Raw genomic sequence first — 12,077 nt, 5'->3', positions numbered from 1 at the left:
TTAGGCATATCCATACAACATAGGCGTTGTACTGTGCCTAGGTGTAGATATTTGAAGGTTTCTGCGAGAGTTTTCTGCTAACTGTACTGTTCAGTAATCTTTTTGTTTAGCTGCCATCTGACGGACTGGGTTCCTAAGCAGTTTCTATAGCTGCCTCTGTCGTTTAGCATAACCTGAACCTTGTTCACCTAAGTATTGCAAAGCTGCTACAAGGCCCAAAACGCGATGTATGCTATCTTAAAATTGTTTGCATGTATGTGCAATGCGTTATTCCTGTTTATTTGAATTCGTTTACATATATACATATTTTTCACGCATTTGTTGTCCCCAGTAAGATATACGCTCTATTGCGATAACGGCTGGCCACTTCTCCTTGTTGACTCTCCCATATTTTGGAAATCTGTCAAAACTGGCTCCCTGTTTAAAAAGCAAACTACAAAATCAAGTGGAATTGGTAGGCCAATTTCGCGTTTACCTGCTCATAATTGTTTTAGCGTTTCGACAAAGGCATGTAGTCAGAATAAGAACACCTCTATCTCTCCTTTCACCTGGTTATTCGACGAGAAATAATCCTAGCAGTACAGTCTTATCTTAAAGTTGTGATGTTCCTCGGAAATGCACTTAACAACTTTGTAGCACACGGGTAGAACTTGGAAAGTGTTTTTCAGCCATTACTGCTTTTCGAATAAGTTATTAATGAATCTCTTCAACAAATTAGCCACAGAAGTGTTCCCCATAAATACCTTTGTAAAATTAATTTAAGATACAAAACATCTCGAAAAACAACCAGGTAGACTAAATGTGCCACCGCGCTAAAATGCACAGCCGAAAGCGTTAAGTGTTTTTCTTAGTTTTTAGCATTCAGGCCGTCCATGAATTACGCTACGCAAGGAGGGGAGAGTTTTTTCTGCGTTACAAAAGCGTAAAAGGGAGGCAGAGAAGATATTTTGGATAGCGTGACGCTGCGCTCAGGTGTAATGCTAAAATCTTTAACAAACAATTAAATTATCAATGACCCACAACCGTTCGCTTCCTCTCATGCATATACCGCGCGTTGATGGCGTATGCCGTTCAACCAGAGGGGGAAGTGCTAGGGTTGTAAACAGTGCGTAACCAGGGGAAGGGGGGGGGGATAAACAAAGTAACACAAAATCGTAGCGTAAATTATGAACGGCCCCTTCCCGAAAAGGTGACACTGAGCGCTTTGCTACCATTAACTGGCACACATGCCGGTTGAACAGTGTTGAGATCACATGTGATTTCTAGACGGCACATTCGCCCCCTGCCGTACGGCTGGGGCTGTGGCTACGGGCTACGGCTATGCCTCTACCTGATTCGGTTAAGGAGATTTGACAGCAGTTCTTATAAACATCCCATTGCGTGCAAGTCTATGGATTCCGGTGGAGAGCGGGCGGTCGTCTGCCAGCATCGACTCACATATTTGCCAATAAGAATATCCGTTATTTCATCTGGCATTAGTAGTTTTGGTCATGTTGCTGTGCCGCCTGGTCGTCGGCATCAAAAACCCGCTTTCAGTTCTTATTTTCTAACATTTGTGCACTTTAAGATCATACGTTTGCGACACCATTTGCGAGGAAGTGGACATTGCGGTGGTGTTAGACGGGGTTACAGGAATATGTCATTTGACTTTTCATCCAGCAGCTTGCATTCAAATGCCTTGGAAATGCCATAGCAAAACTTACAAAGGCCTGCTGTTTGTTGCTAAGAGTTTCCGCGGCGGCACAACCAGTGGTTATCAAGCCTATGGGCATCTACAAGTGTGTCAAAAACGTATCAGGTCGTATCTAAAGTATTATGGCGTATGCCGTTCAACCAGAGGGGTACCCACAGGTCGTACCTGGCTATTGAAATCGCGCATTTGCCGGCTAGTTGACGTTAGGGCTCGCTGGACCTGCGGTCTCGTTTGACAATAGAAACTCCTTTCACTTGATGCGCATGAACCAATGAGGTTGCATGCTGGTGTAGTTTTTCGGACACGGATATACCTAAAAATTTGATCCTTTAGGTTGTCCTGAAAGGCAATTCAGGTATGACGCCCTCTGTTGTTGCAAGGTATTGTTGCTGATGCATTGCTTAGACGAATAATCAGGTTATTTAGACTAAGAAACAAATTGTACGAACGACTGTTCGGATTTCCGCGTAGCCGTATCGTGCGAAGCGTTCCGACACTTCAGCGTCTGGACAGTCGGATGTCAACCATGGCAGGGCAGAGAAAGCCAAGGTGCTATAATCACTGGCATATCCGTATGTTTTTAGACTGTGCTGGGACTGCGGGAGTATCGGTGGTTTAGAAGTTTTGATTGCTGATTTTTGTAACCGTCACCCAGCACCAAATCACATATCGAAGTGAAAGTGACTTATCAAACCGCATTCGCAACGACAGCAGAACTCACCGCAGGTCTTCAAGGCGTATCTGAAATTTCAGCTTCGACGAAAAAATCGGGAATCTCTTCAAATCCACGGCAGACCTGATGTCTTCCCATCTTGACATTTTCTCCAGCGTCAAGTCCGTGAAGTCGAATACACTTGAAAGATTGCTTTTCCATTTGCGCCTGTGGATAAGGGCGTATAATGCGGCGTGACAGGTGTGGCAGCGGCCACATAACATCGGTTCAGTCGGTTATTATAGAGCCATTTTCCCGTTGACAAATATCGGTCCCGCGGCTTTGCCATTCTAAGTGACGTCAGATTCCCCGCTGCTGCCTGAAGACACAGTGGAACTTTTGCATCTCCTTCACGATATCTCGCTATGTCAATGCCCGCAGCAGGTTCCTAATCAACGCCGGAAAATCCGATACAAGCGCTAAGAACAGCAGAAAACCAACATCTTACAAAAATATCATTCTTTGGGCACCTAAGCAATTGTCATAAAGCTTCTTTCTTGCCTATGGAAAATGTTGAAGTACTCTGTATCTCACAAATGACTATGATACCACGTCCTGTTTTACTATACTGACAACAGTGATAAAGATAATCTGCAGAATATCCTACGTACTCCAAGACCTCACCTTTCCACTTCATGGGGCAAAGTATATTCAAAGACACCAGACGATGTTGGCTCTCCCCAAAATTTTGTGTTTATAATCTCCAACTGTTACTTAAACCGGCGCAAGCGGCAACGTTGTGTAGTATTTCATGAAGTACCTACTAGAAATTGGCAAATGTTTTGGGGTAGCAGCACCCATGCCCGCAGTTTTCCCAACACCTGCACCAAGCCTGGACCATCCTGCATTCAAATAAGGGTGACCACGGGTTCACCCAACCAACGAAGTCCTCTAAGTTGTTCTTTGAAGCCGTCTTACATACAAATGGCCCCATTTCGTTATGCCACGTACCTACATATGTTTTTTGCTACTATAATTAAACAGGGTAAGTGTGCCGAATCTTAACAATGTTTTTTGCAGGCAACTGCTACTTTTTTGCAAACTCCACTGCTACATGCCATGACGCGGCCATGCTGGGCCGGACTAAATAAATAAATACGAAAGGGGACCAAACACGAAACCTATAGACTTTTCCAAACTATATCTAGCGACCTTCGGACGGGATACATTGTTACGTGCATGTGTTTTAATCACAGGCGGAATATTATGATTGATTAAACTGCAAAAATGGGCAAAAAACTTATTTTAGTGCCTGCAGAAATCTACAACCGCCGCCGATTGGTTAACAGCGGGGACTGGTTTGCCTGATATTTACGGTTGGAATCCGGCTGCATGTATTTTAAAACAGCTTTCAAACCTCCCCGCGGCAGGCTGACTGATTTGGCAAAGCGCTTCCTGTGGCTTCCTGTGGCTTCCTGTGATATTAATGAGATACTATCCTTATTCCTGCTGGTATTGCACAAACGGGGCGTACACAGTGAATTGTGACGCGTCACACGGGATAGAGCCTCGTAACGCGACGACCACAAGCCCCTCCCTCCCTCCGCGCCCAGTGCAGGTACCGGGTGCGGAGGAAGGGAGCAGCGGCTGCTTGAGTTGCGAGAGAGGGGAGCGGGGTGCAGTCTGGCCGGGCCACTGAAAATCGAGCCCGGAATGTGAGCCTTTATGGCTTGACACAGAAACGGCACCAACGGAGATTCCAAGCGCATGGTAGTCTGTGAGGTCAGAAATACGAGAGGCCCGTGTTTAGAAGCACTCGCAACAGCCTCGTCTGTAAAGGCCTTGAACTTTGGTCAGTTTCAAATACGTAAATCAGGTGCGCCAAATTAAACTGCTGTTTCTGGTTAAGTGCGTAACGTTCTTCAGCACTGCGACATTGCATTCCGGCAACAAGAGCCTATAGTTTCTATCGTGCGATACTTTCCATCAGCACAACATATACAAAATGTAAACAGGTTGCAGTGTGACAACTCATCAACTGCGTGGTAAAAAAAGTTCATGTGGTGTCATTTTCCACCTGGCAGCAATATTTTTTAACACTGCTGTCGATCCATGCGCGCGAGATGCTTGCGTGGTGTTTAGTTGGGACTTTCCTCATAGATAATTATTTGTGACTATGACTCTGCGGTTGAGAAATCCTTGGGATCCTCTGCGTTTAATCTGAATCTCGACAACAAGCTGGGTAATCAATCAAAGCTTAGGACTAAAACAACCATAGATTAGGCTAAAACAACTATAGATTAGGGCTGTCATGATTACGATCAAGACGAAGTGCACATTCTCGATTCAAAAGATCCTAAGGCAGATCAAAGACTTGCGCTGCAAGCCATGCAAACCAGGAGCAAAGGCAAACATTGTTTAACCGCGTGTTGAACAGCAGGGTACATTCAGGGCGATAGAGTCTGCACGTCGAAGATCTCTGCTCACCCTGCATCTATTGGCGAGTTTAATAAACCTGTCCAGCGTTTGAAACTTTCAAGTAAATCATAACGACTTGGATGAACGACGTTCCCATGGCACACGTTGTCCAATACGGAATGTCAAAATTGAATTGAGAGCTTAGGACAAGTTGTGGAATCGTACACTGATATTTCATATCAGAACTCGTATAGTAGAACATGGAACAGTTCTGTTCATTCTGTTCTTTGAACTGTTCAGCTGAATTAGCCTAGAATGTGATGTCCGCCAAGTTAGTGTCGTATTTGTGTTCGAATTCAGCGCCGAGCTCATATTTTGTCATAAATATATATATATATATATATATATATATATATATATATATATATATATATATAACAAAAATACGAGCTCGGTGCTGAGCTCGAAGGCAAATGCGACGTGTATATATATATATATATATATATATATATATATATATATATATGTGTGTGTGTGTGTGTGTGTGCGTGTGTGTACACATATGTACATAATGTCTAATGCTGTCAAATGTCCCGTCTCTTCCTTGGTCTATCCACCTTTTGATTTCCTCAGTTCACTGCGAACGACACTGCAGTGTTATGGGATGATGTCATTTATAATGAATCACTTTCGTTCAGTCATGTTGAAATGAAGTCCTCCCAGCCAAAAATAGTCAGTTTACAATAGTCAGTCGACTATTATGCCACGTGTGCTCCTTAGGACAGGATTGTTTATCCCACAATCATTGATAGTGTTAAGTTAGCCCACGACCTTACCAGTTATGGGCGCTAGATGACCGCTAAGTCCATGCGCGCAAAGCTCAATAAAGTAGTCAGAGATAAAGGTCATAGACAGCTCATTAGAGTGTACCACATTTGAAGATATTAAGGCAAACATCGCATATGGTGGCAAAGCACACTTGTAACTACCAGAATGCTGAAAAGTGCAAAAAACTGCCCTAGACAACTATGCTCCTCACTGCATCATGATTGGATAGCGTCACAAAACGTTTGTATGGCGTCAGAGGGGCTGCCAAACTGGCCATGCGAAATTCCTATTATAGCGGACGGGTTGACTCATTTATGGTACTTCAACTCTCTTCGTGTCACTTCGGATGACTTCGTGCCAACGGCGCGCTGCTGACACCCAAATAACGTGGTGCGCGTGTTTTGGCCCTTTCTCGTGGTGTTGTTGCATATTCATCCGTAATTCCATATTGTTTACTTGCATTTACAGGCAATGCTATAACGCTATTCTTAAGCTTTCCATTTCCAGTCCTATTTCCGTCGTAACTAGTACCACTGTCCAACTTCCTACATCATGTAGCCCAAAACGCGATTTGTGTTCAAAACTTGCGATATATGCACGACATTGCTTTATAGCCAACTACACTTCGCCGGTGGCAGAAATCGTACTTATGTACGCCAGACATAAATAACTCGAGCATTATATCTATATTGGAATTGAGCACCACATGGCCAATGGGATGACAGTATTTGCGGGAATTTTTATGCGTCATGCATGCCTGGATGGCCTTGGAAGTCTACACGAAAAGTCTGCGCAAGTTAGCGAGTGTCTGACTCATAAGCCAAGGGCTCTAAGTCTTACGAGGGCCAGGGCCGTAAACTGCACTGAATGATCTTGATTGTGCATCAGCTCATTCACTCAATCAAAGTGTGATACCCATTCATTCGTGCATTTGAAGGAATGGAAATGCTCGTGCTCATTCATGCTTACGAAAAAGCTGACTGTCCTTATCCGAACTGAATGCCCACAAAAATAGGATCACCGCCCGCCTGCGTAGCGGGAGAAGGCAGGAACCAGTACGCTGTACAGCCCAGTGCACAGTACAGAGACGAGAGGACTGGAGGCCGGCAGCTCCCGTTCACCGCAATGCAATTGCCTGCACACCGAACGACACTAAGTCGAGCTTTATCGTCAGCCCTACAAGTGATAACTGCACGGGCCTGCTACGACTACTCGTGTAACAACGCAGCCATCTCACGTCAGTTGACGCAAAGAATGGTGAAACATTGTGCTGGTGGTCAGGTTTGAACTCATGCTCGACGTTGCGGTTAACTCTCCAGCCAACAGATGGCAGCTGCCGCTGACCATCGGTGTGTAGCATTCCGCGGAGTGAGCAAATTGCATTGTAATAGTTAACGTAAACAAACATTTTTCAAATTCGTATTTCCTTCCAGTTTATGTTTGCTTGTTTTGGATCGGTGCATATTTTATACTCGCGCTGTCGTGTCTTCCGAATTGTTCAAGCGTTTTTTATCGTCTTATCATCTGTGTTTTGCCATTCTGTTAAAATACAGCCATGGGTTTTTGCATTTCTTTTCTCAGGGACTAATTGCCGTGAGCTTTAAAACAGTGCGTAGCGAAGGTAAATCACAGTCTCAGTCGGTAGAAGTGGCAATTAAACATCACTTTGACCATTTTTATGCAAGCTATCAGCGCACACTGCTTCATAGATCCAGGGTCATGAGATTACCATTTTTTCAAGCTTGGTTACCAAAGTACCCCTGGTTTCACACAGTCACGCCTAAAAGAGCATTGTGATCTTATAGAGGTCTGTGAGCCGACTTTCTTCATCCGAGTGATGTGGCAGATGAGCCTCGGCTATTGTTGAATGGATTCGCTAGAGTGCAGAGGAAAAAAGGCCCCCCAGCCTTTCCGCGCTACATCCCCATGTAAATTTACGTCCAGCATGAGTGATGCGCTGCTCTTTGAGCCAGTTTTCCTTATAATAGCATGCAGGCTAAGGAGGGTTCCCAGTACCCGGAACGGTGACTGTGTGCTTGTCCAGAATCTGCTGCGTGTGCAATTGCGTATTATGGAATTGCGAAATAACGCGAAGGCTGCAGACTGTCAGGCAACAGAGCAACTCGTTGGTCCTGAAAGTTATACGATCTGTAGAACGGCAAATGGATGTTAACAAATGTGAAGCAGCTAATTGTACTAAAAGCCAGTGAAGGTATCGGCAGGCCAAAAACCCGATGTAAGTCGGTGTTGTTTTCGGACGGTTACTTAAAAGCTTTTCGAGCATATTTTAACGAAACTTTATGTTGGATTAACTCATCACGTTAATGCATAAGACATGCGACATAAGCGTATGTGGAAAGTGCATATGAATGGCATATGCCCACCAACTACTGTGCGAACTCAGCATACTTGTGTAGCTGAACAGAACGCTTAGCGAATGTGTTGTATGTTTGCAATTGCAAGCAATGTGTTTGATAAATATAGCATTAAATAAGTAAGGAATATGGACAAATGTTCAAATGGTCCTTTATTTGAGCATCATAAAAGTCATGACACTGAAATAATGCCTGCAGAGAGAAGACTTGTAATACTGATTTTTGCTCACTTCTGTGGCATCCCAGGAACATTATTGGAGCGACTCAAATCAACATTGGACGCCCGAAAGTAGCATTGAAGGGCCCTGAGCTCGCGAGAAAGAAAATAGAAACGGGCAGCCCTGCCTTCCATTGTCAAGATCATGGCTATGGAAGCTGTGACACGGTTTGTTCAACAATAGTGACGACAGATCTTTGACCCTACCAACCGCCAACGGTTGGTTCAAATTACTACCTGCACACATCATGTTTTTCACTTTCACTTCAGATCACTTTACATCACTGTACATATCACTATACACATATGCCCATCAGCACGGTCAATACGGGTGTCGGTTTGCTGCCAAACTGAAGGCCCTAAAATATCGCTGAACGGAACTGGGACCAGCCACCCAACACCGATTATTTCCGGCCGTAAAGAACAATGCCAGACGGTCAGATGGTCAGATAACGCGTGAGGCGTCAGATGACAAGACTGGGTGGCACGCTATATTAGCCGCTAACGACATTAAATGAAGTATCATTTGGGCCACTCACGTCCATGCTGCTGCATGGTCGACTAATGAAACGTGCGCGTGGCAGGTCAGTGCGGGACGTCCAGTCCGCGCACAGTCGCAATATCGAACTAGACCAAAATGCCCACAAACTAAACCACATCGTCCACAGGCCTAATAGCTACCTAGCATAAATATAACTCGTTTTTTCTAGTTCGGTGTAGCGCCGAGCTCGTCACAGTTTCACTTACCCCTTTAACATACTTTTTGGTAGCTGATTGGACGTCAGGTCGATGGCTGCAGGTAAAGACATGTCATCAGGGGAGTATCGATGTCGGTGTTAGATGCCAGATATCCGCATTGAGGTTGGGCGCTTGGCACAACGGCTCACATCCCTGTCCTTGTCGGAAGGATGATGTTTTGCGCGTTGGCTACATAAGTTATGATGATGAAAACAGAAACAGAGGCAGGGTCACACCGAGCGGGCGTAATGGCCAAGCGGTAATGGGCTGGACTTTCAAGAGGGAGAAAGAGAGAGAGAGAGAGAGAGAGAGAGAGAGAGAGAGAGAGAGAGAGAGAGAAGAGAGAGAGAGAGAGAGAGAGAGAGAGAGAGAGAGAGAGAGAGGAGAGAAGAGAGAGAGAGAGAGAGAGAGAGAGAGAGAGAGAGAGAGAGAGAGAGAGAGTAGGAGATAAGAAGAGAGAGAGAAGAGAGAGACAGAGAAGACAGAGCGGACAGACAGAACATAGACAGAGACAGAGACAAGAGAGAGAGAGACAAGACAGAGACCGAGACAGAGAGGAGATACGAACAGAGAGAGCAGATATAGCCAGAGAGAGAGACAAACATAGACGAGACAGAGACAGAGACGAGACGAGATCGAGACAGAGACAGAGACAGAGAAGCAGAGAGACAGAGACAGACAGAGACAGAGAAGAGACGAACAGAGACATAGAGAGAGACGAGACAGAGACAGAGACAGAGACAGAGACAGAGACAGAGAGAACAGAGAGACAGAGACAGAGACAGAGACAGAGACAGAGACAGGAGACAGAGACGAGACAGAGACGAGCCAGAGACAGAGACAGAGAGACAGAGACAGAGCAGAGAGACAGAGACAGAGACAGAGACGAGACAGAGACAGAGACAGAGACAGAGACAGAGACAGAGACAGAGACAGAGACAGAGACAGAGACAGAGACAGAGACAGAGACAGAGACAGAGACAGAGACAGAGACAGAGACAGAGACAGAGACAGAGACAGAGACAGAGCGAGAGACAGAGACAGAGACAGAGCGAGAGACAGAGACAGAGACAGAGACAGAGACAGAGACAGAGACAGAGACAGAGACAGAGACAGAGACAGAGACAGAGACAGAGACAGAGACAGAGACAGAGACAGAGACAGAGACAGAGACAGAGACAGAGACAGAGACAGAGCAGAGACAGAGACAGAGACAGAGACAGAGACAGAGCAGAGACAGAGACAGAGACAGAGACAGAGACAGAGACAGAGACAGAGACAGAGACAGAGACAGAGACAGAGACAGAGACAGAGACAGAGACAGAGACAGAGACAGAGACAGAGACAGAGACAGAGACAGAGACAGAGACAGAGACAGAGACAGAGACAGAGGACAGAGACAGAGGACAGAGACAGAGACAGAGACAGAGACAGAGACAGAGACAGAGACAGAGACAAGAGAAGAGACAGAGAGCGACAGAGACAGAGACAGAGACAGAGACAGAGACAGAGACAGAGACAGAGACAGAGACAGAGACAGAGACAGAGACAGAGACGAGACAGAGACAGAGACAGAGACAGAGACAGAGACAGAGACAGAGACAGAGACAGAGACAGAGACAGAGACAGAGACAGAGACAGAGACAGAGACAGAGACAGAGACAGAGACAGAGACAGAGACAGAGACAGAGACAGAGACAGAGAAGAGACAGAGACAGAGACAGAGCAGAGACAGAGACAGAGACAGAGACAGAGACAGAGACAGAGACAGAGACAGAGACAGAGACAGAGACAGAGACAGAGACAGAGACAGAGACAGAGACAGAGACAGAGACAGAGACAGAGACAGAGACAGAGAGACAGAGACAGAGACAGAGACAGAGACAGAGACAGGAGACAGCGACAGAGACAGAGACAGAGACAGAGACAGAGACAGAGACAGAGACAGAGACAGAGACAGAGACAGAGACAGAGACAGAGACAGAGACAGAGACAGAGACAGAGAGAGGGCGCGGAGGCTACCGTCGGGCACGATGGATGAGGATTGCAGGTCGCCCAGGTCGCGGGCCGTGCTGCCGTTGGTGAAGATGTAGAAGGCCACCTCCGACCTCTCCAGCTGCAGTGCCGTCAGTCAGCAGGCCTATGTCGGTGGTCTCCTCTATCTGCGCAGGAAAGAGGAGAATCGCACTACATCGCAAATGACAGAAGTGGTGTGCAGACAATGATGCGATGCAGATGACAAAAATGATGCAGTTGTGCACAGCAAATGAGTCAGGAACTTCTCACAACCGATGCCTTGGAGTTTGATAAATGCAATATAGATCCTCACTTCGAGGAAATTTTAGCGCAAATTTATGCCTAAAACTGCCTAAAAAATGGCGGGCCATGCCATGGGTCTGGTGAGTGTAGTACATTAGTGAGTGTAGTACATAGTGACACACTAGTATGGGTGAATGTAGTACATTCAAAAGGGCTACGAACTTGATAATTGTGTGGGAGCTTTTACGGAAAACAAAAATACCATGCGTTGAGATTCGTCGCAATACACGTTCCAATACGTCTGTGGGGTTCTCATGGTTCAAAGTATCGGTCAAAGGCACAGCGGCTTGGGTTTGAAACGGTTTTCGGAAACGATGACAACTGGCGCTCACATGAGTTGGACAGTTTTGAAACCTTTAGTGAGCGACAGCCGGTATAAACGTCTGTAGCGCTAACACAGTCCCATGTCTTTATCTGGTGCGGATGCCCTGATCTTTAAAAAGGGCGCTCTGATCTTTAAAAATGGTGCTCTGATCTTAAAAATGGTGCTCTGATCTTTAAAAAGGGTGCTCTGATCTTAAAAAAGGGTGCTCTGATCTTAAAAAAGGGTGCTCTGGTCTCTAAACAGGGTGCTCTGATCTGTATTTTGTTTGTACACGAGAGCACGCCACTGCCCACACACAACTACCCACATTGTTGCCGATAGTGCTGTCTGTGTTATCCTCTGTCTGAACACGTCGGTCTTATGTCGCTGCAACCCCAGGGTCGTCACAATCTGGACCGGATTTCGACTCATATTCTTTCGATTTGTTGTTTGCAATATGAAATTATCCCGTGTTTATGCCATTGAATGAGGGGGAAGGGGGAAATCGTGGTGATATTGCAATCTTATGAGAA

Source organism: Pollicipes pollicipes, unplaced genomic scaffold (assembly GCF_011947565.3).
Source record: "Pollicipes pollicipes isolate AB1234 unplaced genomic scaffold, Ppol_2.1 Scaffold_3447;HRSCAF=4054_pilon_pilon_pilon, whole genome shotgun sequence".
NCBI classification, from domain to species: domain Eukaryota; kingdom Metazoa; phylum Arthropoda; class Thecostraca; order Pollicipedomorpha; family Pollicipedidae; genus Pollicipes; species Pollicipes pollicipes.
The sequence above is the reverse complement of the archived record's forward strand: the minus strand, read 5'-3'. Positions refer to the sequence as shown.